Source organism: Rousettus aegyptiacus, unplaced genomic scaffold (genome assembly GCF_014176215.1).
Source record: "Rousettus aegyptiacus isolate mRouAeg1 unplaced genomic scaffold, mRouAeg1.p scaffold_m13_p_19, whole genome shotgun sequence".
NCBI lineage: Eukaryota > Metazoa > Chordata > Mammalia > Chiroptera > Pteropodidae > Rousettus > Rousettus aegyptiacus.
The window spans coordinates 5314081-5326891 of record NW_023416294.1 but is presented as its reverse complement, the minus strand read 5'-3'; the positions used below and the strand labels follow the sequence as shown (position 1 = coordinate 5326891).

The 12811-nt window shown below is 65.6% G+C and overlaps 1 long non-coding RNA gene across 1 annotated transcript; it reads left to right on the top strand.

Moving 5' to 3' along the window:
- The first annotated feature begins 5933 nt into the window (after positions 1-5933).
- On the top strand, positions 5934-6864 carry LOC107505859. Its single transcript, XR_001595796.2, has 3 exons — positions 5934-6175; positions 6302-6546; positions 6659-6864. It is a non-coding gene; the product is annotated as an uncharacterized LOC107505859 (long non-coding RNA).
- The last annotated feature ends 5947 nt before the right edge of the window (positions 6865-12811 follow it).

Below are 12811 nucleotides of genomic sequence, written 5' to 3'. Positions count from 1 at the left end.
TGTTTGAGCTTCAGCCTGAGTCAGTGCGTCCCGAACGCCTGTTCCCAGTGATCTCAGACACTCGCTTGGCGCCTCTCGTGAGGCAGGCCTTCCGGTTTCGCTGGACGGGGAGAGACGGAGAGGCACACACAGGGCCCTTCGCTCCCTCTGGTCCTGCAACGCGGTGGGTGGTGGTGGCTTTCGGGGTCGGAGCGGCCAGCGTCCGCGTGTCCGATGCCCAGGCCCGCAGTGAGCGCACAGGGCCACGTTTCCTGAGAGCCATGTTTCGTTGGCTCTGGGAACTTGGGGTGAAGTTCGTTTCTTCCCTTCCCACCAGATGAGAGACATTTCAGAGGAAGAATAAGATGGTTTCCTGCGAACGTTCCAGGCTCCCAGGTAGAGAAAGGGGGTCAGCTCCGCCCTCATATGCACCGGACGGTAAAGCAGACTGTTAGCTACCCCAACACAGGACCGGACCATCAGGCTGAGGTGACCGTGATGGGGCTGTGTCAACCCAGGACCTGACAATCATCACTGTGTGACCTTCAGATTGCCCCCTCCACCCCCCCCCCGTCTGCTCTCAGACCTGACCTCATGGTGACCTAGATGCGGCTGTAATCCTTGGTGGCCTCTGTGACCGCAGGACACACAGTCTGACACGCCCCCTCTGAGCTTGCTTCCTCCTTGGTGACCTTGCCTTTTCCAAAGGCGTCACCTGGAGGGTTCTGATGAGCATTTGCTGAGCCAGCACGGGAAACCCCTCAGACTGTTCTGGAACCTCAAAACAGGACTTTCTCTGGAAACAGGATCTGTGCAGGTGTGATCAGTGAACGGTCCTAGGTGAGTCCTCCTGGATCAGGCAGCCCTACACCCGGTGACAGTGTCCTTATAAGGGACAGAAGAGGAAAGACACAGACACAGAGAAGCCACGTGGAGACGGAGGCAGAGACCAGAGGGACGCGACCACCAGCCCAGGGACGCCTGGGGCCCCCAGCCACTGAAAGAGGCAGGAAGGACCCTCCCCTGGTGCCTTCGGAGGGAGCCAGGCCCTGGGACACCTGGATGTCACACTGCTGGCCCCCAGGACTGGGGGAGGTGCATTCCTGTGGCTTTAAGCCCCATCTGTGTAGCCACATCGTGGCCACCCCACGACACCAACATAGAACCATCTCCTGGGCCACCCGGGGACCTGCAGACCCAGAAGCCCTCGCTCATCGTGAGGACACCCCTTCTATTTCCTTAAAAGATGACAGCCCCTGGCGTCACGGTAGAACCTTTCAGTTGAAGCCTTGGAGGGGCGGGGAAAATCTCTTTTATTTGGTTACATCGCACTGAGCCAAAAAATGCCATTGAGGCACATGCGTGAACTTTCCATTTTGAGAACAGTGCACTTAGTCAGCGATACAGATCTCAGTGTGGTGACAACTCAGATGCTCTGGACACTTCTCCTGTGGAGCCCAGATCGGTTGGTCACCCAGCGCTGGCGGAGAGGACGTAGTGAGGGCGTAGGGTAAGCGCTGGCCTCTGTTTTATTGTAATAAACACAGTGTATCTCCTTTTGGGGTTGTTACTTTAGATCCTCTTCAGAAGCAACTTTGTAACATGCAACACACTGAAAGAAAATGGCAACTTTGTAACAAATCCTGAGACCTGCAGCAGGTTCATGCTTTTGGCTTCAAAATCCTCAGGCTGCAAAACACCCTCAAGGAAATGGCTTTCTAACGGGAGCACAGACGTCATCACTGTCAGACCCACGACACGGTAAAACCGAAAGCCATCGAAACGGCCAAGGTGGAAGAAGGGTGGTCACTCACGGCGTAGTCACTCCAGATACCCTGCCGCGCTGCACATGGTAAGAATGAAGACCATGCCAAACATTCTCGCGAAATAAACACAAAGATCTAAATAGCACAACAACATGCACGTTCTACGAAAATCGGGTCTGAGAACGGCCAGGGGATGACACTCAGAAGGAAATCAGTCGTGTTAAGGTGGGGGACACAAGTGAGTTACAAACGTCGTCCCCGTTCCCCAAATGTCAACTGGTGATATGCTCAGGGGCTGAAAATAAATCCGTGTTAGAACTATTTTCAGAAAAGCTTGGGCTATAGGTCAGTTTGGGAAATAAAAAGAAAGAATGTCACCTGACTGGTCTTGGGACTGCGTTTCTGGAAGAGAGGTCGCGATTTTTCTTTAAGGGAACAACGTTTCCCAGATAATTCTTCAGTGTAAGCGCGATCTTAGATACGGGACTTTGCTGTGACATACTTTTTCTCCTGAACTCAAATGAGGCAGAAACTCTTAGGACCTCGGACATGATTCTTTATTCTCTTTCAAGTCAGCACAATTTTAGGCATGGTGGTGCTGTGCTTTTTTCTGGCTTATGACCTATATTTCACTTGGACTGTACCTGTTAAAATGCCTTTTTTTTTTTTTTTAATGACACAGCGGCTGTATTTCTGATAGCCAAGTTTTGGGATCTGGATCATCTGTATTACAGAAAACCTATTTTTCATCCCGGACTGCAAACGTAACAGGGACCAACTGGAGAAGATTCGAGCAACATCGGCAAAGTGGGAAGAAAACGAGGAAGGTGTGTCTCGATCGTGCGTGGAGACCACGCCGGGGTGCGTGTGTTTCTCCCTGCAGGTGTGACCACGTGCGTGAACAACGACCGGGGAATGCAGACGGGGGCCCCTTCCTGGGGAGAAGGGGCGGCGAGCGACTCTGCGGCAGTGGCCGGCTCGGCACGGGGTGGGGTTCTGTGTTGTGCTTGGGGCTCTCCTTGACACAGAGCACTAGGAATCAGCCCTGGAAATGTGGGGAAGGGTCCCAGGCAGACCCGGCAGCCGCGGGGAGGGGCGGGGGCAGGAAGGAGACCCCTGTGTCTGGGCAGAATGAAGGCCGGGGCTGGGCCATGGGCCACCGAGGCGAGATGAGTCGATGTCGGGTGGGCGGGCCGGGCGGGGCCTGGCGGTGACAGCACAAGAAGCCGGCAGGAGCTTCCACACAAGGGGACGCCCTCCGCTCGTATTTGTGAGAGCAGTTGAGACCGGTCCGGCACTTCCACAGAGGCTTACACGTGGCATTGCCACGTGACCCAACGATCTGCTCAAGACGTACGCCTGAGGCAGACGACAACCCTTGCACATGCGTGTTCACGGCAGCACCATCCACCGTTGCCAAAAGACGGAAACCACACAAGTGCCCGTCGACAGACAAGGGATGAGTAAAATGAGTCTGTCCACATGGTGGAATACTACGCAGCCACGAAAAGGAGGGAGGTGTTGACACGCGCTACCACGTGGACGGGCCCGGGACACCCGACGCTCAGTGACAGACGCAGACACGAGGTCACACGGCGTGTGCTTCCGTTTGCGTGAAGCATGCAGAACGGGCTGTCCACAGACAGGGAGTGGGGGAGTGGGGGAGTGGGCGTCAGGGCTGGGGGGGCGGGCTGACTGCTCGCGGAGGCAGGGTCGCCCTTCTGGGTGATGAGAACGTGCCGAAGTCAGTTCTGCTGATGGCTGCGCAAGTCTGTGACGACGCCGAATGCCCCCGAGGCGTGCACTCTCGATGGATGAGCTGTGTGCGATGTGAACTGCATCGCAATCGCGCTGCCACGTGAAGGCCCTGAAACGGGGAAACAGAGCCGCCGTGCGCAGAGGGGGAGGCGGATGAGCGGGGGACGGCTGTGGGGGTCCCGGGGGGCTGGTGCACACAGAGGTGACGGGGGGGGGGTGGGTGAGCGGGGGAGGGGGGGGCGCGGTGGCGGCCACGCGCGGTGTCCCGGCGGCCTCGCCGACCAGTTGCGGGATCCCGAGCACGTAGCTAGTTAGCGCTTCGTCCTCGGCATGGATCCCGCGGGCGCTTCCGCCCCAGGGACCCTCGGCTCCTGCGCGTTTCGCTGCGTGACGCGAACTCCGAACTCCGCAGGCTCAGGCGCGGAGGGGGGCGGGGGGAGCCGGTCACCGCGGCACCTCGCGACCCGCTCGTCCGGCGACGTGATCAGCTGGCACTTCTGAGCGACACGCAGCACACGCTGGCCGGGCGGCGAGACGTCCACAGCACGTCTCGATCCTGCTGTCGCCGGTAACGGGGAGGCTCAGGACGCGCCCCCTCCACGCGTGTGACCTCGTCTGCCCAGCGGCCGTTTTCTGATGGCGTGGGGGGGGGGGCAGCGCTGGGCGACAGGAGAGAGGTGGGTTATTAATAACCTCAGCCTCCTTTCTGGCCCATGTTAAGCCTGAACGGGGCCACGCTGCCCAGACCGGCTCGAGTCCCTTCTCGGCCACGGCCCGCGGACGACTGGCCGCGGACGCCTCGGGGACGGACTCAAGTGCCGAGCTGGGGGCGCCTTCCGGACACGGGGGTGAAAGAGGTACACGTGCCCGGTAGGGAGATGGCAGGTAGGTCGACAGGTAGACACACGGAGACACACGGGGGGATGGGGGATGGGAGACTGTGGGGTGGGGTGTGATGGGGGGGGGCGGCTGGGTCTGGGGGCCAAGCCCGCGGTGCTGGGAGGGGACCTCGCACTGGGGGGCACGCGTGCTGAACTGTGGGGTCCTCCTGAAGCCTGTGATGTCAGCGGCCCGCGAGATACGTGTAAGTGAAGAGCCCGTGTGGTGCGGGACGCAGCGGCAGGTGGGGGAGGGCGGGGGGGCGGGGCAGACGAGACCTTCTCGTCTGTTTCCGTTTGCCGTTCCCGTGACAACGCGCTCGCGGTCCTGGGCGGAGGCCTCCGCGCCCTCCACGCCCGCCCGGGGCACAGGGCCTGCTGGACGCTGCCCGCCCCGCCCCCCCCCCCCCCCCCCGCCGGCGCCGCGCAGCTGCGCGCGGTTTATTTCTGGCGCCGCGGACAGGCCCTGCATTCCAACGCCCCAAAAGCGTCGCGCGGGCCGCGGCGGCATCTGCTGGCACGGCCCGCTCGTCACTTGATAGCGGTGGGGCTGAGGCGCTGCTATTTCGGGAGGGCAGCTGCAGGCCGGAGGGCGTGGGCGGCTGGGGGGGCTGGGGGGGCGGCGGGGCGCCGGACTCTGCCTGTCGCTGACGTCCTCAGCGCTCCCACGCCCCGCACTCGGCGCAGGAGCAGGCGGGGAGCGCGGGCCTGGGGCCTGAGAGCGGCGGGCGAGGCCACCGCGGCGGCCGCTGCACAGCCGACTCCCGCCCTGCGGCACACGGTCTTGTCTTTGTCGCGAAGGGCTTGCCACGTCTTCTCGCTGGGCCTCAAGGAGCCTGGCCCCGCACTCCGCGGCGTGCCGGTTGCGTGGGGGGCTCATCCGCGCCCCGTCACCCGAGGGTCTGTGTCCCCGCCCCCCGCCCAGGCTCTTCCCTGACAGCACCTGGTCAGCGCCCCGCAGTGTCCCCCGTCTCTGTCCCAGGGCTCACGCTGCCTGCACGCACTCCGCTGTGGCCCTCGGGATTCGGGGCCCGGAGCCGTGTTCTCACTTACGCCCGCGGAGGGGCGGTCCGCACGCACGCCGATGCCCCGCGCCCCGCACAGACGGGGGCGGGGAGCGCGTCTGTCTCGCCTTCCTGCAGGGCCGTCGGCTTTGAATACACGGAGTCCCGACGAGAGTGGTCCTCGCTCCCGCCGTCCTCCCGCGCTGAATCGGCGGCCCCAGGACCCAGCGGCCCGGGCTCTCGGGGCTCCCTCGTGAGCCGAGGCATCTGCAGACGCAGCTCCCGTCGTGAAGGGACGGAGCAGCCGCGGGTCAGGCAGCTGATGCTCACGTGGACCGCGAGCTACGTGCTGACTCCCGGGGCTGCAGACGCGACGGAATCGCAGCCTCGAGGAGCCCGCGGTGCGTGGCAGGCGGTGACGAGGTGGGCGGCAGCGCCGGGGGACGGTCAGCAGGCGACGCGGCGGCGGGGACCCCAGGGGAGGGGGACGTGCCAGCGCTGCAGATGGAACACGCGGCCACGCGGCCCCGCGGAGGGGGCGGAGGACGCGTGCGGTGGACGTCCGACTGGGCTGAACCGTGCTCCCCAAAGTCTTACGCTGAAGTCCTCACCCCCGGGGCTTCGGGGTGGGACTGCACTTGGCGAGGGGTCTTTACAGAGATAAGCGAGTTAAAAGGAGGCCATTTGTGGGACCCTGGGCCCGGAGGACGGCGGCACCAGTGAAATGCGTGACTGGGACCGGTGCGTGCGCCAGCGAGTGCCCGGTGTCGAGGGGCGGAGCGAGGCTGAGGTGCGCGTCCTCCCGGGCGGGCGGTGCCCCCAGCAGCCGCGTCGTGCTGTGAGCTGCCTGCCGAGGGACAGGCGGCAGCGGGGTGCTCCGTCCTGTGTGGTGGGCTTCTGACCCGTGGACGGACAGTGCTCTCCTGCAGGTGACTGTCACCCTTCCAGAGTCAGCGCCGCGGAGCCTGGGGCCCGGGGGTCTGCTGGCTGCAGTGCACGCAGACACGCGGTGCGGCCCGTGACACGCAGCCGGCTCGCGGGCAGAGGCGGAGCCGCATCGTCACAGCCGTCCGAGGCCTCACACTCCCCAGAGGCCTCCTGACCTGACGCTTCCGCCTCCCGCAAGGGGACAGGGGCTTCGGCCACGCTGGGAAGCGCAAGGTCAGCACCTCCGGGCGGGAAACCGCGGCCCCGTCTGGACAGCGTGGCCGGCGCCCCGCGCCGAGGCCGCGTGCCGGTTATTAAAGCTCTTTGTCATTTCCCCGCGGCTCAGGACAGAAAGGGTCACGCGTCACGGGAGCAGCCTCGCTGCAGAGACGACACCTTCGGCTCCTGGCCGGGGCTGCGACTTTGGACCCCTGCACCCCTGTGTCCTTTGTCCCTTCAAGGACTGTCACTGACGATGGACATCGCTCATCCCTGACACGGACGGGACTTCTCCGGCCTGTAAAGCTGGCGTTTGGGGCAGAAACACAGAAATGCGGGGGTGGGGGGGTGGGGGCTGTGCAGGATGCTGACTTCTCTGAAGAAAAATGACCTGAGATCCACAGCTGTTTCATTACTCCTCAGAACAATGTGGACGTATTTAATAAACGGAAGAATTTTTTAATCAAATCATAAAACAGGATGTATAAACTTTCTTATTGATTACGCGTTCGCGAAAGCTCCCCCATAAAGCCGACCGGCCTTCCTCTCCGGTTTCTATGAGGTAATTTAATCTCTCCGACTCCTACTTTATATTGTTTTTTTCCTCTTTTTTTTTATTACTCCATATTACAGTACATCTTTGTAGCCACAAATTGAATAGCATAATTGTTTTTTCTTCCTGAGACAAAAATGTGGTTTTGGTTCAAGGAGGTAATAATTCCAGACGAAAGTTAACGGTTTTAATGGGAAAAACTTCTACCGAGGAAAAAAAAGCTTTCGGCGACCTTTACGACCCTCCTTTGATCTCAGACAGCAGGGCCGTGTTTGCACAATCTGCTCCGCAGAGGGGCGAGGCGCGCCTGCCCGCAAACGCCGCCGTGACGTTGGCGTTGGGGCCCCCGCGAAATGAAACAGCTCGTTTCCGACGTGGCGGCCCCGACTCTGTCCCCGTCACGCAGCCGTGCGCCCCCCACAGAGCCGTCGGGACCGAGCGCGGGTCACCGGGCCTCTCCGGCTGCCTTCTGGGCGGGCTGGTCACGGTGGTGAGTCAGGAACGGGCTCCCGGCCAGGGGCCTGCCTCGTCCGCACCCTCCTTCTCTATCCCGGGGACCTCGCAGCGGGTCGTCTGCCCTAAAGTCCCCCTCGGCGCAACCTCACGCAGGTGTGCACACCTGCGGCTTCACCCGGTGGAGAGGTCGAGGCTGACGTCAGCAGGCGCGGCATGCTCCGTGATCACGCGCTTGCCGTGTGGGGGGGCGTGCCCTTCCTCTCACGCCGAGTCATGCTCCACGTGCGCCGGACCCACCTGCCCCGGCCCTGCATCCCAGGTGAGACGCCGGGTGGAGACCAGCCGCAGCGAGCTGCCTTTCCGGTTCTCGAGAATGTTTTCAGAGTCTCGCCGTGCTCGGGGTCACCAGAGACAGACAGACGGACGGACGGACCCCTGGTTTCTGGGTTGTGGGGGTGACACCGGGTCACCCCGCGAGGGGGCGCGCTGGCCTTCTGCGCTGTCAGAGGAAGGGGCGCTCAGAACCCACGGGCGCGTGTCCGGGACGCAGCGTTCACGCAGCCGCCGAGGGCGTCGGGGTGGAGGCCGTGCGTGACTTCAGATTCCTTTGCTTATCTGCGTTTTCTGACGTCTTTGCCGTAAGCACGTAATGGAATACACATGTCATACAGAGATGTCGCCTTGCGGAGAGACACAGTGTATCGGCTTACCCAGGTTCGGGTGCGGACTCGGCGGCGATAAGTACCTTCGCACCCCGCGCACCGTGGCCGGCACCGTGTCCAGCACTTCCTCCCGCCACAGGCCGAGCTCGGTCCCCACTACACGCTCGGCCCCGCCCCGCCCCGCCCGGCCACACCCTCCGCTTCCGAGCCCAGGCGACTGCGCAGCCTCCTGCCAGCGGCCCCGTCGGGGTGTGTCCTTCCGCGACTGGTCTCTTTGGCGGTGACCCCAAAGCTCCATCTGCATCGTCGCGGGGGGCGGGGCGTCCTTGCCCCTAAGGCGGAGCGGCGTCCCAGCGCGTGCGTGGGCCGCGTCTCCCCGCCCGTCCGCCCGTGATGGGCGCCCCGATTCTGCGTTTCGGGTCCTGCGCGCGGCGCCTGATGAGCACGGGGCCCGCACCTCTCCGAGCCCCGTTCCCGAGGCCTCGGGCGCACGCAGAGCCCCCCGGGGTCGCAGTCCCGCCAGGGCCCACGGCGAACCCGCCTCAGCGAAGGGTCGCGGGCCGCAAACGCGTCTTTCCTCGTCAGCTGCGTGCGCGTCCGTTTCCAGCAGAGCGTTGCGTGTGGATGACCTCGTTTGACTTCCCGGGCACCCGGGGGTGGGGAGGAAGTGCCCGCCTCCTGTGCGGCAAACGTGGGCGGTTACCACGGCGACCCCAAGCTGCGGAGGCGACAGGCGCCACCTCGTGGCCCAGACGGCAGTGACAGCTGCGGCCGAGCGCGGCCCCTGCCATTCCTGGGCCTCGCCGCCTGGGTTTGCGCGGCAGGCGGAGCCTGGTCGCGGGCACCGCCAGGCCCACGGAGTCACAAGGTGCCCGGGGACCCCCTCACCCACACGGGGACGTCGTCACCCACACGGGGACGTCATCACCCACACGGGGACGCCCTCACCCACACGGGGATGTCGTCACCCACACGGGGACGCCCTCGCACACACGCCGGCGCCTGCGCCCCACGGCGCTGCAGACGGCGCCCCATGCTGCATTTGTGGTGGACTCGCGGCTAAGCAGGGCCGTGGCCCCGACCCGGGTCTGTGTATCCAGGGTCAGGTCCTGGGGGGCGTGATGGCTGGGGGTGCGGGCGAGCAGCTGCCGGGCGGGACAGCGGGGTCGTGACCCCCTGGGCCGGTGAGGTGGCCGCTCAGCCTCCTGCCCGTTAGCAGGGCCCGGTCTGTCCACCGGTCACTGTGGCCACCCAGGGCGACAGTTCCTGTCTCCTGCAGCTGCGTCCTGCAGGGGCGACTCAGCCGCGCTTCCTCTCCCAGGAAACCTGCCCGCTCTGGACCTGCTGGAGGCTCCGGGCGGTGGGGCGGGGCCAGGGGGCCCTCGTCGGGGCGCTCTGGGTGGACCCCAAAGCGGTGCAGACACCAGGTCACTTCTCCCAGGTGTGGGCATCGGTTTGTGACCTCCGGCCCTCGGTCCATCCATTTATCTATCACCCGCCCACCCTCATCCACCCACCCATGTGTCCATCTGTGGGTCGTCGACGGTTTCTCTAAACCTCTGTCTCCGCTCCCACTCCTCCACCCGCCACTGAGACGTGGTAATGTCTGTCTGTCTGTCTCTGTATCCGTCTGTCTGTCTGTCTATCGATCGATCTCTCTCTCTCTCTCTCTCTGTCTGTCTCTCTGCCTATCTGTCTGTCTGTCATCTACCTACCCATGAGTCAGCGGGAGCTCAGGCCGCACGGCTCCCTGTCCAAGGCCGAGCAGCTGGCACGGCCGAGGTGGACAGACAGGCCTTGGGGCCGAGCACGGTGGCCTCGCAGGGCCTCTGTGGACTTGGGCTTTTTCTGCGAGGGAGACTGTGAGCACAGGACATTGTTTTTCCTGTTTTTTAACCTTATCTCTGTTGAGGCAAAATTCGCGTCATGCAAAGTGAATCCTTTGGACGTGCGCAGCTCTGTGGCATGGGGCACCTGTAGGACGTGGTCACCATTGTCGCGTTCCAAAGCACTCGTCGTGCCCAGAGAAAACCCCGAGCCTATGATCGGCCACCCGCAGCTCTGTCCCCCGAGGCGCCGCCGTCCCCGCCCGGCCTGCGGACGCCCGTCCTGGCCGCGTCGCGTGGCCGGGTCCCTCGCGCTGTGGCCGGGTCCCTCGCGCTGTGTGTGTCTCCCGCCAGGCCTGTCCGCGGGCAGCGCGTGTCCGAGCCTCGCTCCTTTTCCTGGCCGAGTAAAACTCCGTCGTCGGGACAGACCCGTCTGTGTGTCCGTCCACCGTGCGTGGACACCTGGGCTGCCGCCACCGTTTGGCCCTGGAGGCGGCGGAGGGTTGGGGCAGCGGGTGGGCTGGCTCTGGGGTGACCCTGGACAGCGAGCGTCGGACACCGGGCAGCGGCCAAGGGCGCGAGGTGTGGCCGCACCTGGGGTGCCTGTGGGAGACGGGCCCCCGAGTGTGCTGGGAGGCGGGGGGCGGTGTGCAGGGCAGGGCCCCCCGGGGCTGCCGTGCGTCTAGAAGGAGCCCGTGGGTCACTCTCTGCCGCTGGGCGCGAGACGCCTTTCGTCCGGAACTCGACAGAGACACGCTCTGAGTGGCGGCCGTGCCGCCGGGTGACCCCGGCACACAGGCTGCGGGCCGCGGGGACAGAGAGGGAGGCACACGGAGGTGGCCGGGTCCGCACTCTGCTTCCGGCCGGCACCGTGGTCGGGGGCGGTGGGGGGGGGGGCTGTCACAAGGCCGGGGTCTGTGCACAGCGGGGGCAGCGCGGACGGCTCCCCAGGAGACAGCTCTGCGTGCACGCGGCCGAGAGCCAGGGCGGCGGCCGTGCGGGTGGTCAGCGCGGCCACCGTGCCCAGAGGGGTGCACATGTCTGCATTGAGATGCTGTGTGTGTCCGCGTTGGGTAGCCGCTTCCCCGGCCGTGCACGTGCCCTGCAGAGGCGCGGACTCTCCCAGCACCCAGCACCCGGTCCCCGGAGTCCGCCCAGCGCCTCCCTGGCCCGTCCCCCCAATGCCACGCCCTGTGAGCCAGGCCGGGCCTCCGGGCAAGATGCCCGCAGAGCTGGCCGCGCGGAGCCGCGTGACCTCAGCCCGCGGGAACGCGACACCCTGCAGGTTGGAAAGCCACAGCGTCCCACGCGGCGGGGCGGGCTGCGGCCACGGGACACGCCTTGTCCTCTCCGTCCTCGTCCCGCCGTCCTGTGGCCTGCTGCTCGTGGCCGGCATCCGGCTGCCCCCGAGCGTCCGGCCGCCCCGGGGGCCAGGGCGGCGGGGGCTCAGGCCTTTGGGGTCCCGTGTGAGGGAACAGGATGTGTGTGCGTCAGGCCTCCGCCCCGCCCGGCCCCAGCTGTCCGGAGCTGTTCGTGTGGCTCCCGGGAGACGCTGGGCTATAAACAGAGGGGTCGGCCGGGGCCGCGGCGGGCGTGGCTGCTGGTCGTCCGCCCGCAGTGACGGGGCGGCCTGGCCTCTCCAGGCCCCTGGCGGGGAGGGCACGGCTCCTCCTGCATCAGCGAGGGCTGGCGACGCCTCCCACGCCTTGCAGGGCCGAGCCTGGTGCCTGCGTCTTCAGGACGCGGTCGGGGCCCCGACGGCCTGGTGCGTGGGGCTGACCCCGCGTCCGCGGCGGGCTCAGCTCACAGTGCTGCGGCGTGGCGTGGCCCGCGGGCCGGCTGCGTCTGGGCGTTCCGCGGCCAGCTCACCCGTGAGCCAGGGTGCGGGGGGCCGTCCCATGGGGCCGCCCCACGGGGTCCCTTTCCCTCCCCAGTGGAACCACAGCTGCGGCCCCCGCGCCTCACCCAGCGGCGCCCAGGCGTCCGGCTCTGGCCCCGCAGGGCCCTGCTGGCCGAGCCGTGCTGCCTCCCGCTGCCGGTGCACGGCCGCCCCGCACGCCCGCCCCGCACACCCACCCCGCACGCCTGCCCCGCACGCCCGCCCAGCACCGGGCCGAGCTGCAGCCTCGGGCCGAGCTGCAGCCTCGGGGAGCGGGGGCTCTGGCTGCTGGGCTTCCACAGGGCACCCACGCACAGCAGGCCTCTACTCCGAGTTTCCTCTGCGTGACTCAGTTTCCCGCACAGCAGTTCCGGGTCACTGGCCCACAGGGCTCCAGACGCCCTCACTGGGGGACCAGGTTGGCGGAGGCTCAGCCCATCTCTGCAGACCCGTGCGGCCCCCAGGGACGGCTGGAGGGGCTGGCACAGCGTGTGCGTCGGGCGGGCCGTGGGGTCCTGGCCTCACACACACGTCCTTGCGGCGGGGGGTGGGGGGCTGTGAGGAAACGGGGACCCGGGCCCTGGGTGGGGGCGCAGACTCCCACGGGTGAGACAGAGCGAGGACGACCCCTCCCTCCCCTGCACACATGCACACGCATGGCCGCTGCAGAAAAACTGTGCATGTGCGTGTGCGCGCATGCAGGTGCGTGTGTGCGTGAGTGTGTGTACATGCAGGTGTGGCTGTTTGTGTGTGCATGCGCATGTAAGTCTGCGAGTGCGTGCGTGTGCACCTGGGCCTCTTCTGAGCGCACGGGCAATCGAGACTGGCCCCGCGCAGCAGCCACGGTGTGCGGGCCACACGCACGCGCGGCCGTGCCCCTCCGCAGCAGCGAGGGCGCTGTGGG